At 39.0% G+C, this 18,101-nt stretch overlaps 2 non-coding genes across 2 annotated transcripts; both read right to left on the bottom strand.

Moving 5' to 3' along the window:
* Positions 1 to 10,690: 10,690 nt before the first annotated feature.
* Positions 10,691 to 10,764, bottom strand: trnat-cgu (transfer RNA threonine (anticodon CGU)). The gene has a single exon. It is a non-coding gene; the product is annotated as a tRNA-Thr (tRNA).
* A 430-nt stretch (positions 10,765 to 11,194) lies between these two features.
* trnam-cau (transfer RNA methionine (anticodon CAU)) lies at positions 11,195 to 11,268 on the bottom strand. The gene has a single exon. It is a non-coding gene; the product is annotated as a tRNA-Met (tRNA).
* Positions 11,269 to 18,101: the final 6,833 nt, after the last annotated feature.

Here is an 18,101-nt window from a genome sequence, read left to right as displayed (position 1 = left end):
AATTCTTCAGGTACTTACAGCTGCGCCATCTAATTTGTACCACCTTTGGGTGTAGTATGCAGCCCCCTAAAGCGGCAGACATCTCTTGAGATGGTGCTTGCTGCTTTTGGAAAGTGTCACTAGGCTTCAGCGTACTATTCCTGGCTAATTCAGAGTCTAGCGGATGGGGTTTTAACATCTCTTAAGAAGTTATGGGAGAGAGACTGGGGTAGGATTTTTTAAAATGTCAAGTCTATGTCTAGGGATGCAAGGGTGCACCTCATTCAGTTTAAGATTCTGCATCATTTTTATTGGACTCCCTCTAGATTGTATAGGCTTGACCTTAAAGACACACCTACTTGCTGGCGATGCCAGTTGGAGGATGGGGATATAGCCCATGTTTTTTGGTTCTGTACTAAGATTCAAGAGTTTTGGTCGAGGGTTCAGAGTTATGTCTGTGAGATCTTGAGCACTCAGATTTTATTCTGCCCCAGACTTTGTATTCTGGGTGATGTGGCGGGTATTTATTTTTTGTTATTAACAATTTTTATTGATTCCAGTGACAGATTAATTAAACATGACAGAAATTACGGAATCAAATTATATGAATTTAAACACTTCCCTCCGAACATTCCCAAACCACCCGACACATACACGCACCTCAGTGGTCTGATAGTAAATTAATAATGACACATAAATAAACAATAAATCAACAGAAAGTATTTAGAAACAACCCCCCCCCCCAAACAATAAGAATGCACACACACATTTAACATTGACTATCTCCCTCCACTGTCTCCCCCAAGAACCCTCCAAAAAATCCAAATAACTACCCCATTTTTTATTAAATAAACCCATATTGCCCAGCCTTCCACTTCCATTCCTTAAGGATGACCTGTCTTCTGATCATGACACCAGCCAGGACCCAATTCTTTATGAACCATCCCCTATATTAATAACCATCCCATCACCTAGAATACAGAGTCTGGGGCAAAATGAAATTTGAATACCCAATATATCACACATAAAATTCTGAACCCTCAACCAAAATTTTTGGATCTTAACACAACACCAAAAAACATGGGTTATGTCCTCATCTTCTGATTGGCATCGCCAGCAGTGGGTGTGTCTTTGAGACCAAGTCTATACAATCTAGAGGGGATCCAATAGAATTGATGTAAAGTCTTAAATTGCATCAGCAATCAACAACAGATGAAATGAGGGACTTAGATATATAAAAAAATCTATTCTAGAATAAATCTTATGGACTGATGAAAAAAATTTATAGTCCCTACCAGATAGGCACCCTCGCATCTCTAGATGTAGACATGATGGTTTTTTAGAATCCTAGCCCACACTCCCTCCTCCAATACCAAGTTTAAATCTTTCTCCCATAATCTCTTGAGAGGAGTTGAAGCTCTGTCCTCCAGACTCTGAATTGACAGGGAATAATACCCTGATGCCTCATGACCTTTTCCAAAGGCAGTAATCACCACTTCCAGAGTATCTGCCGCATTAGGAGGGTGTATGCTACCCCCAGAAATAGTACAGAGCGGATGGTGAGATGTAAATACCTAAAGAACTGAGATCTGGGAATCCTAATATGTTGAACCATATTTTCAAAAGATCTCAACACTCCACTCTAATATAGGTGACAGAGCATATTAACCTCCCTCACAATCCACTCTGACCAGCAGAAAGTGGACTTATTAATACGTAATTTTGGGTTCATCCATATGCTCGAGGCAACATTTAAATAAATGTTCGAATTAAACACTCTGGACACTTTTGTCCATACCACGTGCAAATGTGAGATAACGGGGTCTGACTTAACTTCTCCAGTTAGTTTAATAGGGGCAAGAACTTCCTGTTCAATACAAAACCAGGAAGGGGCTCTCTCAGGTGGAAGCGACCAATGAGCCAAAATTCTGAGACTGAATGCATAATAATAAAACAAAATTTTGGGTAGGCCTAGCCCACCTTTGTCAGTCGGCCTATGAAGCTTACTGAAATGCAATCTGGGACACTTTCCATTCCAAATGAAGGACTTCGCTATGCTATCAAATTGTTTGAAATAAGAGAGGGGGACATCTACATGGAGAGACTGTAGCAGGTAGTTGAATTTTGGAATACAATTCATTTTAATAACATTAACCTTCCCAATCAAAGATAAATGTAATGAAGCCCACCTTCCCACATTGCTCGAAAACCTTTTTATTAAGGGGTCAAAATTAAATCAATCACACAAATTTGCTGGGAATAAAATGCCCAAATACTTAATGCCCTGTTTGGGCCACTGGAAAATGCCCAGCTGAAAACCCATTACTGGGCAGTACGCTGTCAGAGCCAAAGCTTCAGATTTAGACCAATTGACTCTGTATTCCGAGAACTTAGAAAAGGAATTAATAATTCTGTGGAGGCAAGGTGTAAAAAGGGATAATTTTCTATCCGTTCCGGAGTGGAACTTCAATAAATTGCCCTTGAAGGTCCCTGCGTTGTTCTGTCTTTTCTGAGCGCTGAAGTAAAGCAATTATTGTTAATTCACACATTTGATTCTGTTATTCACTTTATCTGACTCCAATTTTATATTAATCTGACTCCAATTTTAAATTTACCTCTAATTTATGTTTAAGTTCTAATTAATTTCTGATCATTCTTTTAATTTAAAATTTTTAGGTTATTGATTACTCTAAATCCTCATCTATTCATTGTCCTTACACCGGCTGTTATTAAATTACATAAACCTCCCGAAAATGGATAGCCAGTTCTGTTCTTAGTCAGCGGTTGTAGGGTTAACTAATATCATCTGGTTTGGCCTGTCTCCTAACCAGACGATATTGCCGCTTAGTCATGTACATACAACTTGCTAAGACGGGCGGTGAGCAGTGACTGAGAGTAAATGGCTTTAAATGAGTAAATGGCTTTAAATGGCTTTCTCCTACCCGGCTGTCCTATGTGGTTGTCCTACCTGGTTGTCCTGAGTGGTTTCTCCTATATTAGAGCTCCAGTATGGTCTACCCTGTGAAATATGAAATTCAATGAAATTCAAATCCTACCCGGCTGTCCTAGGTGGTTGTCCTACATGGTTGTCCGGAGTGGTTTAAATTCAAACTGAGAGTCTTTAAATGGCTTCCTCATATATTAAAACTCCAGTAATTATATAAATGATTTCGGAGGAGTTCAGAATAAATCAAATCATAACAATTTATTTGTCAGGTAGGATATAAAACATTGTTGCAGAAATTCAAATCAAAGCCAATTTCACATGATCAGAATAAACAAGCATTACTAAAAATAAAAGACAAAGTCAAAGAAACATACCTGACAAAACTACATGAAGCGGTACAGCATGGAAGATCTGCTTACAGATTCCTGGTGAAAACGACTACACACATCAATTGTGCGGAAGATCTGCTTACAGATTCCCCGAGCTTCCTGCCAACTTTCCTTAAATATCTAGACAGAATAAACATTTTGTACCAAATGGTATTATCCTTTGAACAATGAGAATTTGGGGGTGAATGGGTTCTTGACTTCCTGTGGTTTAACCTTGTTAACATACAGGAGATAATTTCAATTGTAGGTCAAGGAGGGGGATAGACCTCCAGAATTATGCAGTATTTGGCAAAGACCTTATAACTTTGTTACCATTAGTTTTATCAACATGGGAAAGAGACCATTAAACCAGTCGCACAGAGACCTCTTAAATGATATCAAACACATATGGTTGCAATCTTTGTTCTCATGGTATTTGTTATATTTTTACATATAAATCTTGTGTCTTTGTGTTGGTCCAGAGCTGTTGAAGGGGAGAAGGGGTAGAGAGAAGAGGGGGCAGCAAGGTGATTTGCAATTTATCACACTGTGGTGATATTCAGGTGAAGATTTGTGAGAGAGTTCTATGATGTTGATTCTCGCAGAGTTCTTTAACTTTTCCGGAAATTACGCCTTTTGGTTGTAGACATCCTGGTGCCAGCCTTACAAAGGCATAGATATTGTTACATCTTGCTGGATCAGGGAAATTGGATGGTAACTCTTACACTTGCTTGGATCTTTGTCCTTTTTAAGAATCAGACTGATCTGAGCTTGTGTCATGGTTGGCGGAAGCAGTAGATTCGTCCATATAACTGTTCCGAAGGTGTGTTCCTTCACAAAAAAACTCCAGCCGCTAGGTGGAACCAGCACAAAAAGAAACAAAAAAGGCGCCCAATTTCCTCAGACAGTCAAGTGAATGTTCAGTGAGTCAGGCCCACTCGGCTGTTACATGAGGGCAAAATATGCCCTAATCACTCCAATGTTTTGCAAGAAATATTCCATAGAACAAACTCCAACCAATAGGAGGCATAAGCACAAAGAACATGTGGATTCGTCCACAAACTGTCCCGAAGGAGTGTTACTCCACAAAACATACTCCAGCCGCTAGGCGGAACCAGCACAGAAAGAAACAAAGATGGCGCTCAGTTTCCTCAGACAGTCAACTGAATATTCAGTGAGTCAGGCCCACTTGGCTGCAAAGACAGTATCACCCAATGACTTACTCATTCCATTGACTTTATGAAGGACATCGCTTGCTGTGGGCATGTAAATATTTTGCGGCCATCCTTAGTATCTATTCTCAATTTGGCCGGGAGCATCAGTGCAAAAGCGACCTTCCATTGATGTAAGAGTTTCTTCGTTAGCATCACCATCATGTTCAACAGTTGACGCTGAATCGCTTTCACTGCACTGTCCAAATTGAGTCCCAGGCTTTCGGCCATTGTTCAGGGGTTTCAGATTGAACACGTAAGTGTCTTTTAATGTCTCCAGAGCCCGAGGATTTTGAGTTCTTTGACATAATATCTTCCTAGAACAGTTAAGATTTAGAGTGTATCGTATCTCACCAGTTTATGACCTAAAAAGTATTCAAACTAGCAAAGTGCGCAGAGCTCGCCAATCACACGTTCGACCCTCGCATGGTGCCACACGACCCCTGGGTATTAACGTAGGGAACAAACACATAAAAAACTGGGTCCTTACCAGCATGATGATCGGCAGGACGGTGATTCTTGGGGGATGGAAGTCGGCTGGTGCACCCTCATTTCATGGGTGGTGCACTGAGTTGGGCAGAGTGGCGACTTTTGAAAAGATGTCGCATAGACGGCTGGGCAGTTTGGGTGCTTATAGCCAGAAGTGGGGCACTTATTTGGCCTTCCTAGAGGGTTGCCAGGGAGGAACAGTGGAGAGGGACAGTTTGGGTTAAATATGTGTAATTAATTAATATGTGGAAAATATTGATAAATGTTGATTCTGTGTTTTCATGTGCTGTTTGTGTTATTTTGAGTATGGAATCAATAAAAATTATTAATAAAAAAAAAAAAAACATATATATATATATATATATATATATATATATATATATATATATATATATATATATATATATATATATATAAAACTTTTAATAATAACACATTATTGTTATTTTTTTATATATATAAAATATATAAAACACTGGTTCACTGTCTTTATTCAAATTATTGTAACACTTTGTTATATTATCCTTGCAATAAAAATAGCAGTGTGGTTCTGCAGTATATTTGTCTACAGTAAAATATTACATATAAAGTGTCTTTTTATGGGATATTTTACTACAAGCTTAGTTCAAACTTACTGCCGAACCTCGCTGCTATTTCTAATGCCATGAGAATATAACAATGATATACATATAAATACATGATGTACATTAAGTAAAAATGTACATAAATGTACATTAAGACAAAACACCATATCAGACTTTTAAAAACAGATAAACAGGTTTATGCTCGCAGTACAAAGTGTTCATGAACTGCAACTTTTTATATTTAAAGCTACACTACGTAACATTTTTTGTTAAAAAATAACACAATTTTATTAATGAGAGAGTGCAACAAAAATCCATCTGCCAAACCATGTATTTACTTTACCCAAATACACTTTGATTAAACCTATAATAATGATATTATATTATAAATATTTTAGAGCTGTCGGGACAGATTTCGCAGGAAATTGCATACATATGTCATTCGCCCGTGTGTGTCACGTCATATCCGTACACAGAGAAAATAAGATCCGGCTACTGTAGCACGTGTGGGATTAGCTGAAGCTGAAAGTTTGATGTCACAACAAACGAGAAAAATGTACCATGGATCATTCAAAATGGCAAAACTCTGGGGAATCACCGGTTGTAAAAGCAAAGAAACCCTGAACAGAGCAGAGTCTACAAGCAAAAAGGGAAAGCAACAGAGTCCGTAATAAAACCCAAATCAACATCGGCTTGGCTTTTCAGAGGTGGCGACAAGGATTTGAAAGGATTTAAAAGTGACCCAGAGATGGCTTTTTTCTTACTCAACAGGTAAGATATTTTATTGATATGGTTTATGTATAGTTGTGTTATCACATACACACACATGTCTCTCTCTGTGTGTGCGTGCGTGCATGCGCGCGCATGTGTGTGTGTGTGTGTGTGTGTGTGTGTGAAGTGAAATACAATAATTATACTGTAATCGATGCAGAACTTTTCACTTGCTAGCATACATGTATATTTTTCTTTATAACGGCAATAATTTGTATAAATTAATCCTTTAGTCCTAGGCTTACCAAGGACATGTGAGTCTTGAAATGATGTTGACCACTGGTTGGTAACAATGACAATCTATAAATTAGTTGCTACCATGGTCTATTTGGCCAGAATATCTTGCAGTTAATTTTACAACGTTTGACCTTATCAGACTAGCAATCATTGTGTCTAATGTTATCAAATGTTGCCTAACTTTTGTAACATAATTTATTTCAAAACATCAATGTTTTCAATAAGAAAAAACAACAGCATAAGATAGAGCACTTATCTGCTCAGATGACATGTTTTCAGACTTTGTTTATTTGTCCATTCACTCTGATAAGATGTCCTGTATTCATGTATACACCAATGCCTTGAACCACATTCATCCGCACAGAGGAGCAGAGCCAAAGCGCAAGCAAAATAATGTCCTTCCGCAAGATGCATGCATACTGTTCGTTGTGTGCGTAGTTGATGTGTACATCACAGTGCAAAAGCAACATGGACCCACAACCTTTGAATGACCAAATTTTGCAAGCTAGAGTTGCAATGCGCTATCCATTGCACCAAAAAGCCTGCCCTGGGATCATCACCAAAACTGTGAGCTTACACACTCTGTGGCAGTGAAAGCGACTTTCTCAAGTCTCTGTAGAATTGAACCCAGGTTCAAAAGGCACAGGCAATGTCAGGACCTTCTGTCCTCGGAAGTCACTGCCAAACAGGCACCACTAGGATTTGATTTGTGGATTTCTTGTTTGCTCAACAGGCACTTTAACCAACTAAACCACAGCGTTGACCACTGCTTGTTCTGTATGGAAGGGCAACTCATAGGAGCAAAACATCCAGTTTCTGCAGATGTGACTAATGCAGCATAACTACTCCTGACTGAAGAGATAAGTCTTTAGAGTCTTTAGAGTCCTGAACAGTTTTAGGAAAGCTATTACATAGTTTAGGAGCCAAATAGGAAAAGGATCTACAGTACCTCCTTTTGTTTTTATTTTGTTTATTCTAAGTACTGTCAAAAGGCAGACATTTTTTCGATCAGAATGAATGCGATGGATTATAAAGCGATAGAAAGTACTGAGCAGCTGGACCATTCACAGTTTTGTAAAAAATTAGCAAAATTTTAAAACTGATACAAAACTTAACAGGTGGCCAATGTTGTGACTTTAAATTTGGGCTGATATGAGCCAATATGATGATATTTCTTGGTTCTAGTCAGCACTCTAGCTGCTGCATTTTGAACTAACTGAAGCTTATTTATCCATCCGCCCAAATCTAGTCATGAGGAATTAGCTTTTAGGCATAAGAAACAGAGAGCATGTGTCATAATTTATCAATATTTCTGAGGTGGAAGAATGCTGTTGTACAAACACTGGAAATGTGACATATGCTTTCAAACATAACACCCAAGTTCTTAACTGTAGAAGACAATGTAACAGTACATCCATCGAGAGGCAGATTATATTCTATCAAATTTTTTGCATTTTTTGATCCATTGATTAATACTTCTGTCTTGTCAGAAATGAGTAGAAGGAAGTTTCTAGCCATTCAGTCTTTGATATCATTGCTAACTTGGAGAACTGTGAAATTTCACCACGTCTCAGAGAAATATAAAACTGACTATTGTTGGCAAAACAGTGAAAACTAATTCCATGGTTTCTGATAATTTTCCCCAGGGGAAGCATACAGTATACAAGGAGAAAAGCAGAGGACCTAATACTGAGTCCTTTTGCACTCCATACTTTAATTCTACTTGATCAGAAAATGTATCTTTAACACAAACAAAGTAATAGCGGTCAGATAAATAGAACCTAAACCATGCTAATGCCTGTCCACAAATGCCAACATAATTCTCAAGCCTATACAACAGAATGTCGTGATTTATGGTGTCAAAGGCAGCACTAAGATCTAAAAGCACTAGATGAGAGAATCAGCTACGGTTCAATGAAAAGATCAAGTTGTTTGTAACTTTGATAAGTGCAGTCTCTATACTATGATGGGTCCTAAATCCTGACTGAAATGATTCACAGATGCCATTTCTCTGTTAAAATGAATATCGTTGTGTGGACACCACCATTTCTAGTATTATAGACTCAAAGGTGAGATTTTAAATCGGTCTGTAATAAACAGGTTTTACAAGATAAAGCTTTGCTTTCTTGATAAGCAGTTTGATAACTGCCAATTTAAAAGTTCTGCAGACATATCCTAAGATAATTAGCTTTGACCATCTGAGCCAAAGCACCATGCTGGGAAAGAGTGTCAGCATGTCAGAGTACCTTTTGACTGCAGCTGAGGAAAGGTTTGTAAATGGGATTGGCCTGCTTCCCTTGATAAGTGCAGTGTGTTGCATTGGGTTATTGATTACTATCCATTCTTGAAAAACCACACATTTTATAATGTGTGCATTTTTTAGGTATTTGAACACAGGACATTCTGTTTGCTAGACAGGAGCATTTTTAGCAACACAGCCACAGCACTAACCTCTGGTTGAGGACTGATTGAAAGTGGTCGGATAGACTTGTTGTTTGTTGGCTAAATGTGTAAAGTGACAAAAGATGCAACTCTGGTGGGACTCAGACCCACATCCTTTGAATGGCCTAAGTTTTCACAATCTAAGAGTCCAGTATGCTATCCACTGCACTACAAGGCTTGCTGAACTGAAGCTAAGTTCAAAAGGCTCAAGTGCAGTCAGGATCTCCTGTCCTCTGCAGAGGACAGTGAGCACAGTCACTGCCAGAGAGGCACCACTGGGATTTTAACCCAGGATCTCCTGTTTATGAGACAGGAGATTTGACCAGCTAAGACACAGCACCCTGCTATGCGAAAGTCTTTGCCATGGTAAGAGTATAAGCCAACTAAGCTACGGTGTGGATCTCTGCTGACGCAGCATGGAATAATGACTATAAGGATCAAAAAGCCCAGAAGAGAGGTCATAGGATAATGGAACAGAACATGAAAGGGTTTGTTTGAGAACTGACTGAAATTGGTCAGCTAGCCTAGTTGGCCAAGTGTGCTTATCAAAGCGATAAAAGCTGCAACTCTGGTGGGACTCAAACCCACAACCTTTCAATGGCCTCATTTTACAATCTAGAAGTCCAATGTGCCACAGGGCCCACCACAAGCACCTCTTCATGTCTCTAACACTGTAAGATTAAAAAGAGGTTAACCTCCAGCAGTTAAGCCACTGCTAGACAAGAGTATCAGCATACCAAAGAACTCATTGACTCAGGGTAAAGGACATGTTTTGTAATGTGTGCTTTGTTGAGGTGCACATCAAAATGCAAAGGCACTGCTGGGATTTGAATCCAGGATCTCCTGTTTATGAGACAGGTGCATTGACCAGAAGAGCCATGGCACCCTGTCATGCAGGAGTCTTAGCCACAGTTAACCTCTCTTTAACCTCACAGTATTGAAGATAGGAAGATGTGCTTAAATCAGGCTCTGTAACACAATGGGTAGAGTATTGCTCTTCTAGATTGTAAAATGTGGTTGTTCAAAGGTTGTGGGTTTGAGTCCCACCAGAGTTGTAACTTTGGTCACTTTGCTAAGCACACTTGGCCAACATACATGGCTGTCTGACCACTTTCAGTCAGTTCTCAAACAAGCTCTTTCATGCTTTCAATGGCCTGTTCCACTATGACCTCTTTTCTGGATTTTTGATCCTCGTTGTCACCATTCCATGTTGGGTATGCAGAGATCGGCACGTGGCTTAGTTGGCTTATACTTTTTCTGTGGATAAGACTCTTGTATAACAGAGTGCTGTAACTCAGCTGGTTAAAGCACCTTCCTTGTAAAGGGTAGATCCTGGGTTCAAATCCCAGTGGTTCCTCAATGGCCTCTGTTGAGAACAGGAAAATGTTCAGGAAATCCTGAAAGGACTTGATCCTTTTGAACCTGGGTTCAGCTCTCACTACAGAGACTCAAAGAAGTCACTTCCTTTGCCACAGACTGTTTAAGCTCACAGTGTTGGAGACATGAAGAGGTGCTTGCAGCAGGCTCTGTGGCACATTGGACTTCTAGATTAAGTGGGCCATTCAAAGGTTGTGGGTTAGAGTCACATCTTTTGTTGTACCAGAGAACTCATTGATAAGGACATGTTTCATAATGTGTGCTCTGTTGAGGTGCACAACACAAAGGCACTGCTGGGATTTGAACCCAGGATCTCCTGTTTACGAGACAGGCACTTTGACCAGCTAAGCCACAGTGCCCTGTTATTCAAGTGTCTAAGTCACAGCAAGAGTATAAGCCAACTAAGCCACCACACTGATCTCTGCTTCCATTCATGGAAGTTTGACTCAGAGGACCAAACATCCAGAAGATAGGTCATAAGATAGTGGAACAGAACACTGAGAGCATGAAAGGTTTGTTTGAGAACTGACTGAAAATGGTCAGATAGCCTTGTTTGTTGGCCAAGTGTGCTTAACAAAGCAGCAACTCTGGTTAAACCCACAACATTTAAACAGGCTCATTTTACACTCCAGAAGCACAATGCTCAAGCCATTGCACCACATAGCCTGCAGCAAGCACATCTTCATGTTAATCTCCAGAACCATGCTAGACAAGATTATCAGCATACCAGAGAGCTCATTGACAAGGACACATTTCATAATATGTGCTTTGTTGAGGTGCACAACACAAAGGCACCGCTGGGATTTTAACCCAGGATCTCCTGTTTATGAGACAGCTGCTTTGACCAGCTGAGCTACGGCACCCTGTTACGCAGGAGTCTTAGCCACGGTAAGAGAATAAGCCAACTAAGCCACGGCACTGATCTCTGCTTACCCAGCATGGAATGGTGCTCATTAGTCCCCAAGCAGATATCTCTGCTCAGGGCCACAAAATAACCCAAAATTGACTTCTGAAAATGACCAAAATTAATTGAAAAACACATTTCTGCTAGGGAGAGCTTCTCTCTCCCAATTGCAGCCAACACTTCCTGGAACTCTCAAGCACTCCCAGAGGTGCTTACGAGACAGGCGTTTTGACCAGCTAAGTTACAGTGCCCTGTTAAGCAAAAGTCTAAGCCACAGGTTCCAAAGGCTTCAGCACTGTTAGGCTCTCTTATCCTCCATAGAGGTCAGTGGGCAGATTTCTGCCAGTGAGGGATTGCTGTGAGGTTAAAAATAGGCCAACCTCCAGGACCATGCTAGGCAAGAGTTTTAGCATACCAGAGAACTCATTGACAATGACATGTTTAATAATTTTTTGCTTTGTTGAGGGGCACATCACAATGCAAAAGCTCCACTGGGATTAAAATGCAGGATCTCCTGTTTACAAGGCAGGTGCTTTAACCAACTAAGTCATGGTGCTGGCCCCTGCTACTCTTCATGGAAGGTTTACTCAGAGGAACAAAACATCCAGAAGAGAGGTCATGGTGTAGTGGAACAGAACACTGAGGGCATGAAAGGGTTTGTTTGAGAACTGACTGAAAGTGGTCAGATAGCCTTGTTGTTTGTTGGCCAAGTGTGCTTAGCAAAGTGGCAAAAGATGTGACTCTGCTTGGACTCAAGCCCACAACATTTGAACAGCCTCATTGTACAATCTAGAAGTTCAAAACCCTATACATTGCACCACAGAGTCCAATGCAAGCACCACTTCATGTCTCCAACAGTGTGAGCTTAAACACTCTGTGGCAAAGAAAGAAATTTCTTTGAGTCCCAAACACTGAGATCTGAACACAGGTTCAAAAGGCTTAAGCACTGTCAGGATCTCCTGTTCTCTACAGAGGTCAGTGAGCACAGTCACTGCCAGCAAAGCACAGCTGGGATTAGAACCCAGGATCTCCTGTTTACTAGACAGGCACATTAACAAACTAAGCCGCAGCAACAACAATTTTTTTTTTTTTTTAAACTGACTAAAAGTGGTCAAATAGCCTTGTTGTTTGTTGGCAAAGTATACTTAGCAAAGCATAGTCAAAGGGTTACACACTCTATGGCCCTGTTCCAATACCCCCACTTGCGGTTTTGGTCTTGCCTACTTGCCCACTTGTCTTATGTATTTCCGGTGTTTGGGCACTAGTGTACAAGTAGACGTGAAGACTGTGAGTGTGAATAAACTTAGGGACACTCGTAGACTTAACGATGTTGGTGCTGGTTGTGGCAGCTGTTTTTGTATTTTCACTCAGCTTAAGACTCGTTGTTTTTGGTAGCGGTGACTGTTATAGCCTACTTAAAATAATAAATAACTGAAAATGTTACCCATCTTTCCATTTATTAATACACTGGTACATACATACTGGTTGTTGGAAGTGTATTGTACTGTAGAAAATATGTAAGTACATTTTTTACAATGTTTTTTGTGTGTGTGTGTGTGTGTGTGTGTGTGTGTGTGTGTGTGTGTGTGTGTGTGTAAAAATAATTGTAAAAGTTAATTATTTTTACTCATTTTAATTTTCAGTACTTTGCACATAAAAAACTATTTAACTGTGAAATTGCATTGTCCATAATTGCTGTTAAATATAAGCAATTTCTTTCTAATTTGTTTCTCAATACACTGCATAAAACTTAATAAAAAAAAAAAAAATAATAATAATTCTGTAAACCTGTGTGATTCTTTAATAGCTACTAATACAAATCACTTAAATTATATGCTTTGGCTTGTCATTTATATAAGATGACCAAAGACTGCTTTGCACAAATTATCAGTATGTGATTTCATACAATAAATAAAAAGCATTACAACATGCATGTATTTTACATACATAAAGATGAGAAAGAAACCATGGTATTAGTTAATAATTTTTTAATTGTAAAACAACATTTACTAGACAGTATATTGTATGCCACACTGGCTGATAAATTACCAAAATCACCAGCAGTATTAGGCAAGAACAAACAAAATAATGTGATTATTGGGTGAGAAGGATAACAAAGAGGTATATAAATACACACATAAATAATATTTTGTAATTATGATGCTGCTATTAATTCATCCCAAACACATTACATAATGTTGAATATATTCATTTATACTAAAATAAATATATGCTTCACTTACGTTTCACTATCTGATTATAATAAATAAGTTATGTTGAAAAGCTTCCCTTGACGTCATCATGGTGAAAATACACCGATCGCTCAGGTAGGCGTGGCTCCTGAACATGATGAACTCTGGGATACACTTCGCCTGAAAGACTGCTCTGAAGCGGTATTCGCACTAGTGTGGATTTAGTGTGGGTTAAGTGTACTGAGCTTTGGCATGTTTTAGACATGGGACAGTCTTGAACACTTCCTGTTGCGTGCACGCGCACTCAAGTGGCCAAGACCGCAAGTGGGGGTATTGCAACAGGGCCTATGGCAGCGAAAGAGAATTCCTTGAGTCTCTGAAGAATTAAACTTAGGGATTGGAACCAAAGATCATCTGTTTACAAGACAAGTGCTTTGACCAGCTAAGCCACAGTGCCTTGCTAGGCAAGAATATCAGCATGCCAGAGTACTCTTTGACTCATGGAAAAGGACACATTTCATAATGTGATTTGTTGAGGTGTACTTCACAATGCCAACTTCGGCCTAACATGCATGGAAGGGTGACTCAGAGTATCAGAACATCCAGAAGAGAGGACACAGTATAGTGGAACAGGCTTTTTAGAGCATACAAGTGTTTGTTTGAGTACTGAGTGTCAGTGATCAGATATCCTTGTTGCTTGTTGGCCATGTGTACTTAGCAAAATTACAAAATCTGCAACTCTGGTGAGATTCAAACCCAAAACCATTGCCTCATTTTGTAATCAAAAAGCTTAATTCACTATCCACTGCTCCACATAACTAACTGTGAGGTTATACCCTCTATAGTAGGGAAAGTGAATTTTGTGATTCTCTGTAGAATTGAGCCCAGGTTAAAACAGTCACTGCCAAATAGGCACAGTTGGATTCAACTCCTGAACCTTTTAAACAGACACTTTACCCAAGACAGCCTCAGTCTGCAAACACAGGAAAAAATTACCTTACCACAAATTTCTTTGGCATTAGATGTACCATTGCGTTTCCCAATGGTGGGTGTGAAATGAGCTCTGCCACAGATCCCGATGTAACATCATCAACTGCAAAACTCAAAATGTTAATTGTTTACACCTCAAAGATTAGTTTAATAGATTTGGATGTAATGGGGATGAAGTTTAGCTGTTCCACTTTTCCCTTTGTCACACTTTACCCATATTCACCCTATATACTGTATATATATCCATATTTCTTTTCTTCTAATTCATTGCATACGGTCGATTTACCTTACGAACTTCTTATAAATGTGCTGTCTTTGTTTATATTGCTGGTGCCTAACAGGGAATGGAATATACAATAGAACGCAGATGGTGCCGTAGAAGAACTTCAGAATTAAATTGCATTTGACCCAGCCCATTAGCGCTTCGCGCGCACAATTTCGCAAACCATTTGCGCCAAGACTTAGTGCATGCTTGCACAAAAATTCCAAAACATCCTTGCAAGGCCCATTGACTTTGCATGTATTACTTATGGCATAGCGCTCCGCTTAGCGGAAGCGCTCTTAAAATAGGGCCCATTAAGTATAAATAAGACAGTCCGTTAGCATATAAAACAGAGATTAATTGTCCTAATTTTCAGAAGCATCAGGTTGAGGACCACAGAGATATGACATTTTTCATTTTTCAGGCTCTGGGTTACTGATCAGAAGGTCAGGGGTTCGAACCCCAGCACTGCCAAGATACCACAGCAGGGCCCTTGAGCAAGGCCCTTGACCCTATCTGCTCCAGGGGTGCTGTAACATGGCTGACCCTGCACTCTGACCCCAGCTTAGCTTGGATATGTGGAAAAAAAATAATTTAGTTAAATATGTGATATATAATTCTTAATTAAATGTAAAATGCAACAGCACCATCTGGTGGCCATTTGTTTTTTTGTTTTGTTTTTTTGCATAGGCCTCTTGGGTTCTTGGGCTAAGAGTCAAATAGGCCCACCAGTTTCGTTCCGAAGGGCCTTGGTTTACCTTGTCTAACAGCTGCTGAAATTTGATTGGTAGATTGTGGCCAAGTTTTTCAAGATATGCAACTGTCTTCATAGACCTTGGTGGCACCTTGGACAAAGACACTGCATGCAAAATTTCAAGATGTTTTGACCAACGGTTCCATAGTTAGAGATATTTTTAGATTTGTCATTGGTATAGTGCCACCAAGAGGCCAAGGCACACAATTTTTTCATGTGTCTTCAGATTGACTCCGTACATAAATGTCCCAAATTTGTTCAAAATATCTAATTCAATTCAAAAGTTAGTACCATTTAAGTAAAAAGGGCCATAAAAATGACATCTTTTCTAGTACTTATGAAATTAAATTTTCACATAGTAACAAAATTAAGTTATGGCACTTAACAACCGTCAGATCCTAAGGTAATTTAGTACTTTGTGCATTTGTCAACGGTACAGTTGCAGCTCTGCTCTGTAGCCTATATAAATAACAGTAAATGTAGTCAACATATGGCAACCATGGCACAGTTATTTGAAATGATTTATATTTATTTTCTTCTCTGTTTAAGCTACAAAGAAATTTTACAATGGGGAAGTTAACAATAACACAAAACATGAACAGTTTGAAGTTGGCATTTGTGAATTGGTTGTTGAGCTGTAATTATCAAAATATTCTCACTCAGAAAAATAATTATAAGATTTATGCATTTCAATTTCATAACAAAATTCTATCAAATTGAATTAAGTAATCTTTAATTAAAATAAATTAAAAAACAAAATAAATCTTAAAAATAGGCTAAAATATTTTTTGAGTTTGTAAGTTAATTTAGATTCATCAGATGCATTGAAATATCGATGTACAAAAGCTGTACTTTAACCGTTTTGAATGAAAAGGTTTTATTTATTGCACACTTTATTTAGTAGCAAATAAAATGTCAACCAAAAACCAAGATTTTATTTTATTATTGTCATTACAATGCCTCTGTCACTTAAATGCCCGACAAAACACTGGATTGCATATATATTTATATATTAGTTGTCTAAAGAATAATGGATGTTAGACAAGTGCAGGAATGATACACGATATCTCTCATGAACACATTCAATATATTTCTCATATACTATCATTTATGACATGTTCTGTTTAATAAGTGGCCAATTAAATTCTTGCATTATTTTCTAATTGTCATTAAAATAGCTTACTTTTTCAATTTTACACTATAGCTTTTTTAAGATCAGTTTGTGTTAAATAGCCTAACATGCTATAGGTTATGTATGAAAATTTGGCAAAACTCACAAGGGTTACACTTGAAGTCTATTCAAATATTACTCTAATTTGATTTATTACATTAAATTCAATAATTACATTTGTCACACATTTGCACATATACAGTGAAACTTTTTTTTTCACATATCCCCAGAGTGCAGGGTCAGCCATGATATGGTGCCCCTGGAGCAGATAGGGTCAAGGGTCTTGCTCAAGGGCCCAACAGTAGCATCTTGGTGGTGCTGGGGCTTGAACCCCCAACCTTCTGATCAGTAACCCAGAGCCTTAACCACTGAGCCACCACTGTTGTTCAGAAAACATTGGCCTTGTCCAGCATAATTTTTTGGAATAAATTCCTCTGAAACCTTGCGATTCTGAAGAAAAATCTAAAAATCCATGCTGACTATATGAGAAATTTTTTTTTATGGCATATTTAGTTATAACAAGAAAAGATGTCATTTTTATGACATATCTCATTATTACGAGAATTATTTTTATTTTTTATGACATAATATCTTGTTATAGAAAAGATGTTGTTTTTACGACATAATATCTTGTTATTACAAGAAAAAAATTCGTTTTTATGACATAATATCTGTTATTACAAGAAAAGAAGTCATTTTTACAGCAATATCTCGTTATTATGAGAAATTCAGTTCACTCGACATTGCCGTAAGCACTATGGGGAAGTCCTTCTAGACGACCTTGTTGAAACCCTTATACAATCATGCCAATCCTCTGATTGACAATGGTGTCTGAGCCCCACCCCTTCAGGCGCGCAGTTGGCCTATATAAGCGGGCGCTCAGTCACCATTTCTTCAGAATTTTCTTCCTTCAAGACTGCGAACTTCGCCTTCGAACCCTTTCTGCTTCATGTCGATATACACTTACAGCGGACAGAACTTTCGATGTAACGTCCTCGCCTGTGCAGTATGCATGTGATGAGCTCTGGCCCTCTATTGGAATGTATGGCCTAATTACATTTGCTGGCTCTGATGATGGGGATGATGCTGTGTCACTCGCAGCTTCAGGCGAGTGGTTCATGGAGAATATTGCCACCTCTTTCCCCAGCAAGGGTGAAGAACGTGCACACACAACTGACAAGGAGCTTCTTCGTTTCCTTACAAGGGCGGTTGAAGAGCTCTGTGTTTATTGGTCCCCTTCAGAAGAGCCAGAAAATCTTGCCTGGAGGAATGTGTTTTGCAAACTGGCCGTCATCAACACACTGCGGTCCGGAAGAGCATACCATTCTTCCCTGAGGTCCATGCGGAGCTCACAAAGACCTGGTGTGTGCCTTACTCTTCATGCATTCAGGTCGGCGGTGTTGCCGTCCTCAATAAAGTGTGC

The sequence above is a fragment of the Myxocyprinus asiaticus genome, chromosome 31, assembly GCF_019703515.2.
Source record: "Myxocyprinus asiaticus isolate MX2 ecotype Aquarium Trade chromosome 31, UBuf_Myxa_2, whole genome shotgun sequence".
Lineage (NCBI taxonomy): Eukaryota > Metazoa > Chordata > Actinopteri > Cypriniformes > Catostomidae > Myxocyprinus > Myxocyprinus asiaticus.
Note: the sequence above shows the minus strand (reverse complement) of the source record. Positions and strands in the feature narration are given on the sequence as shown.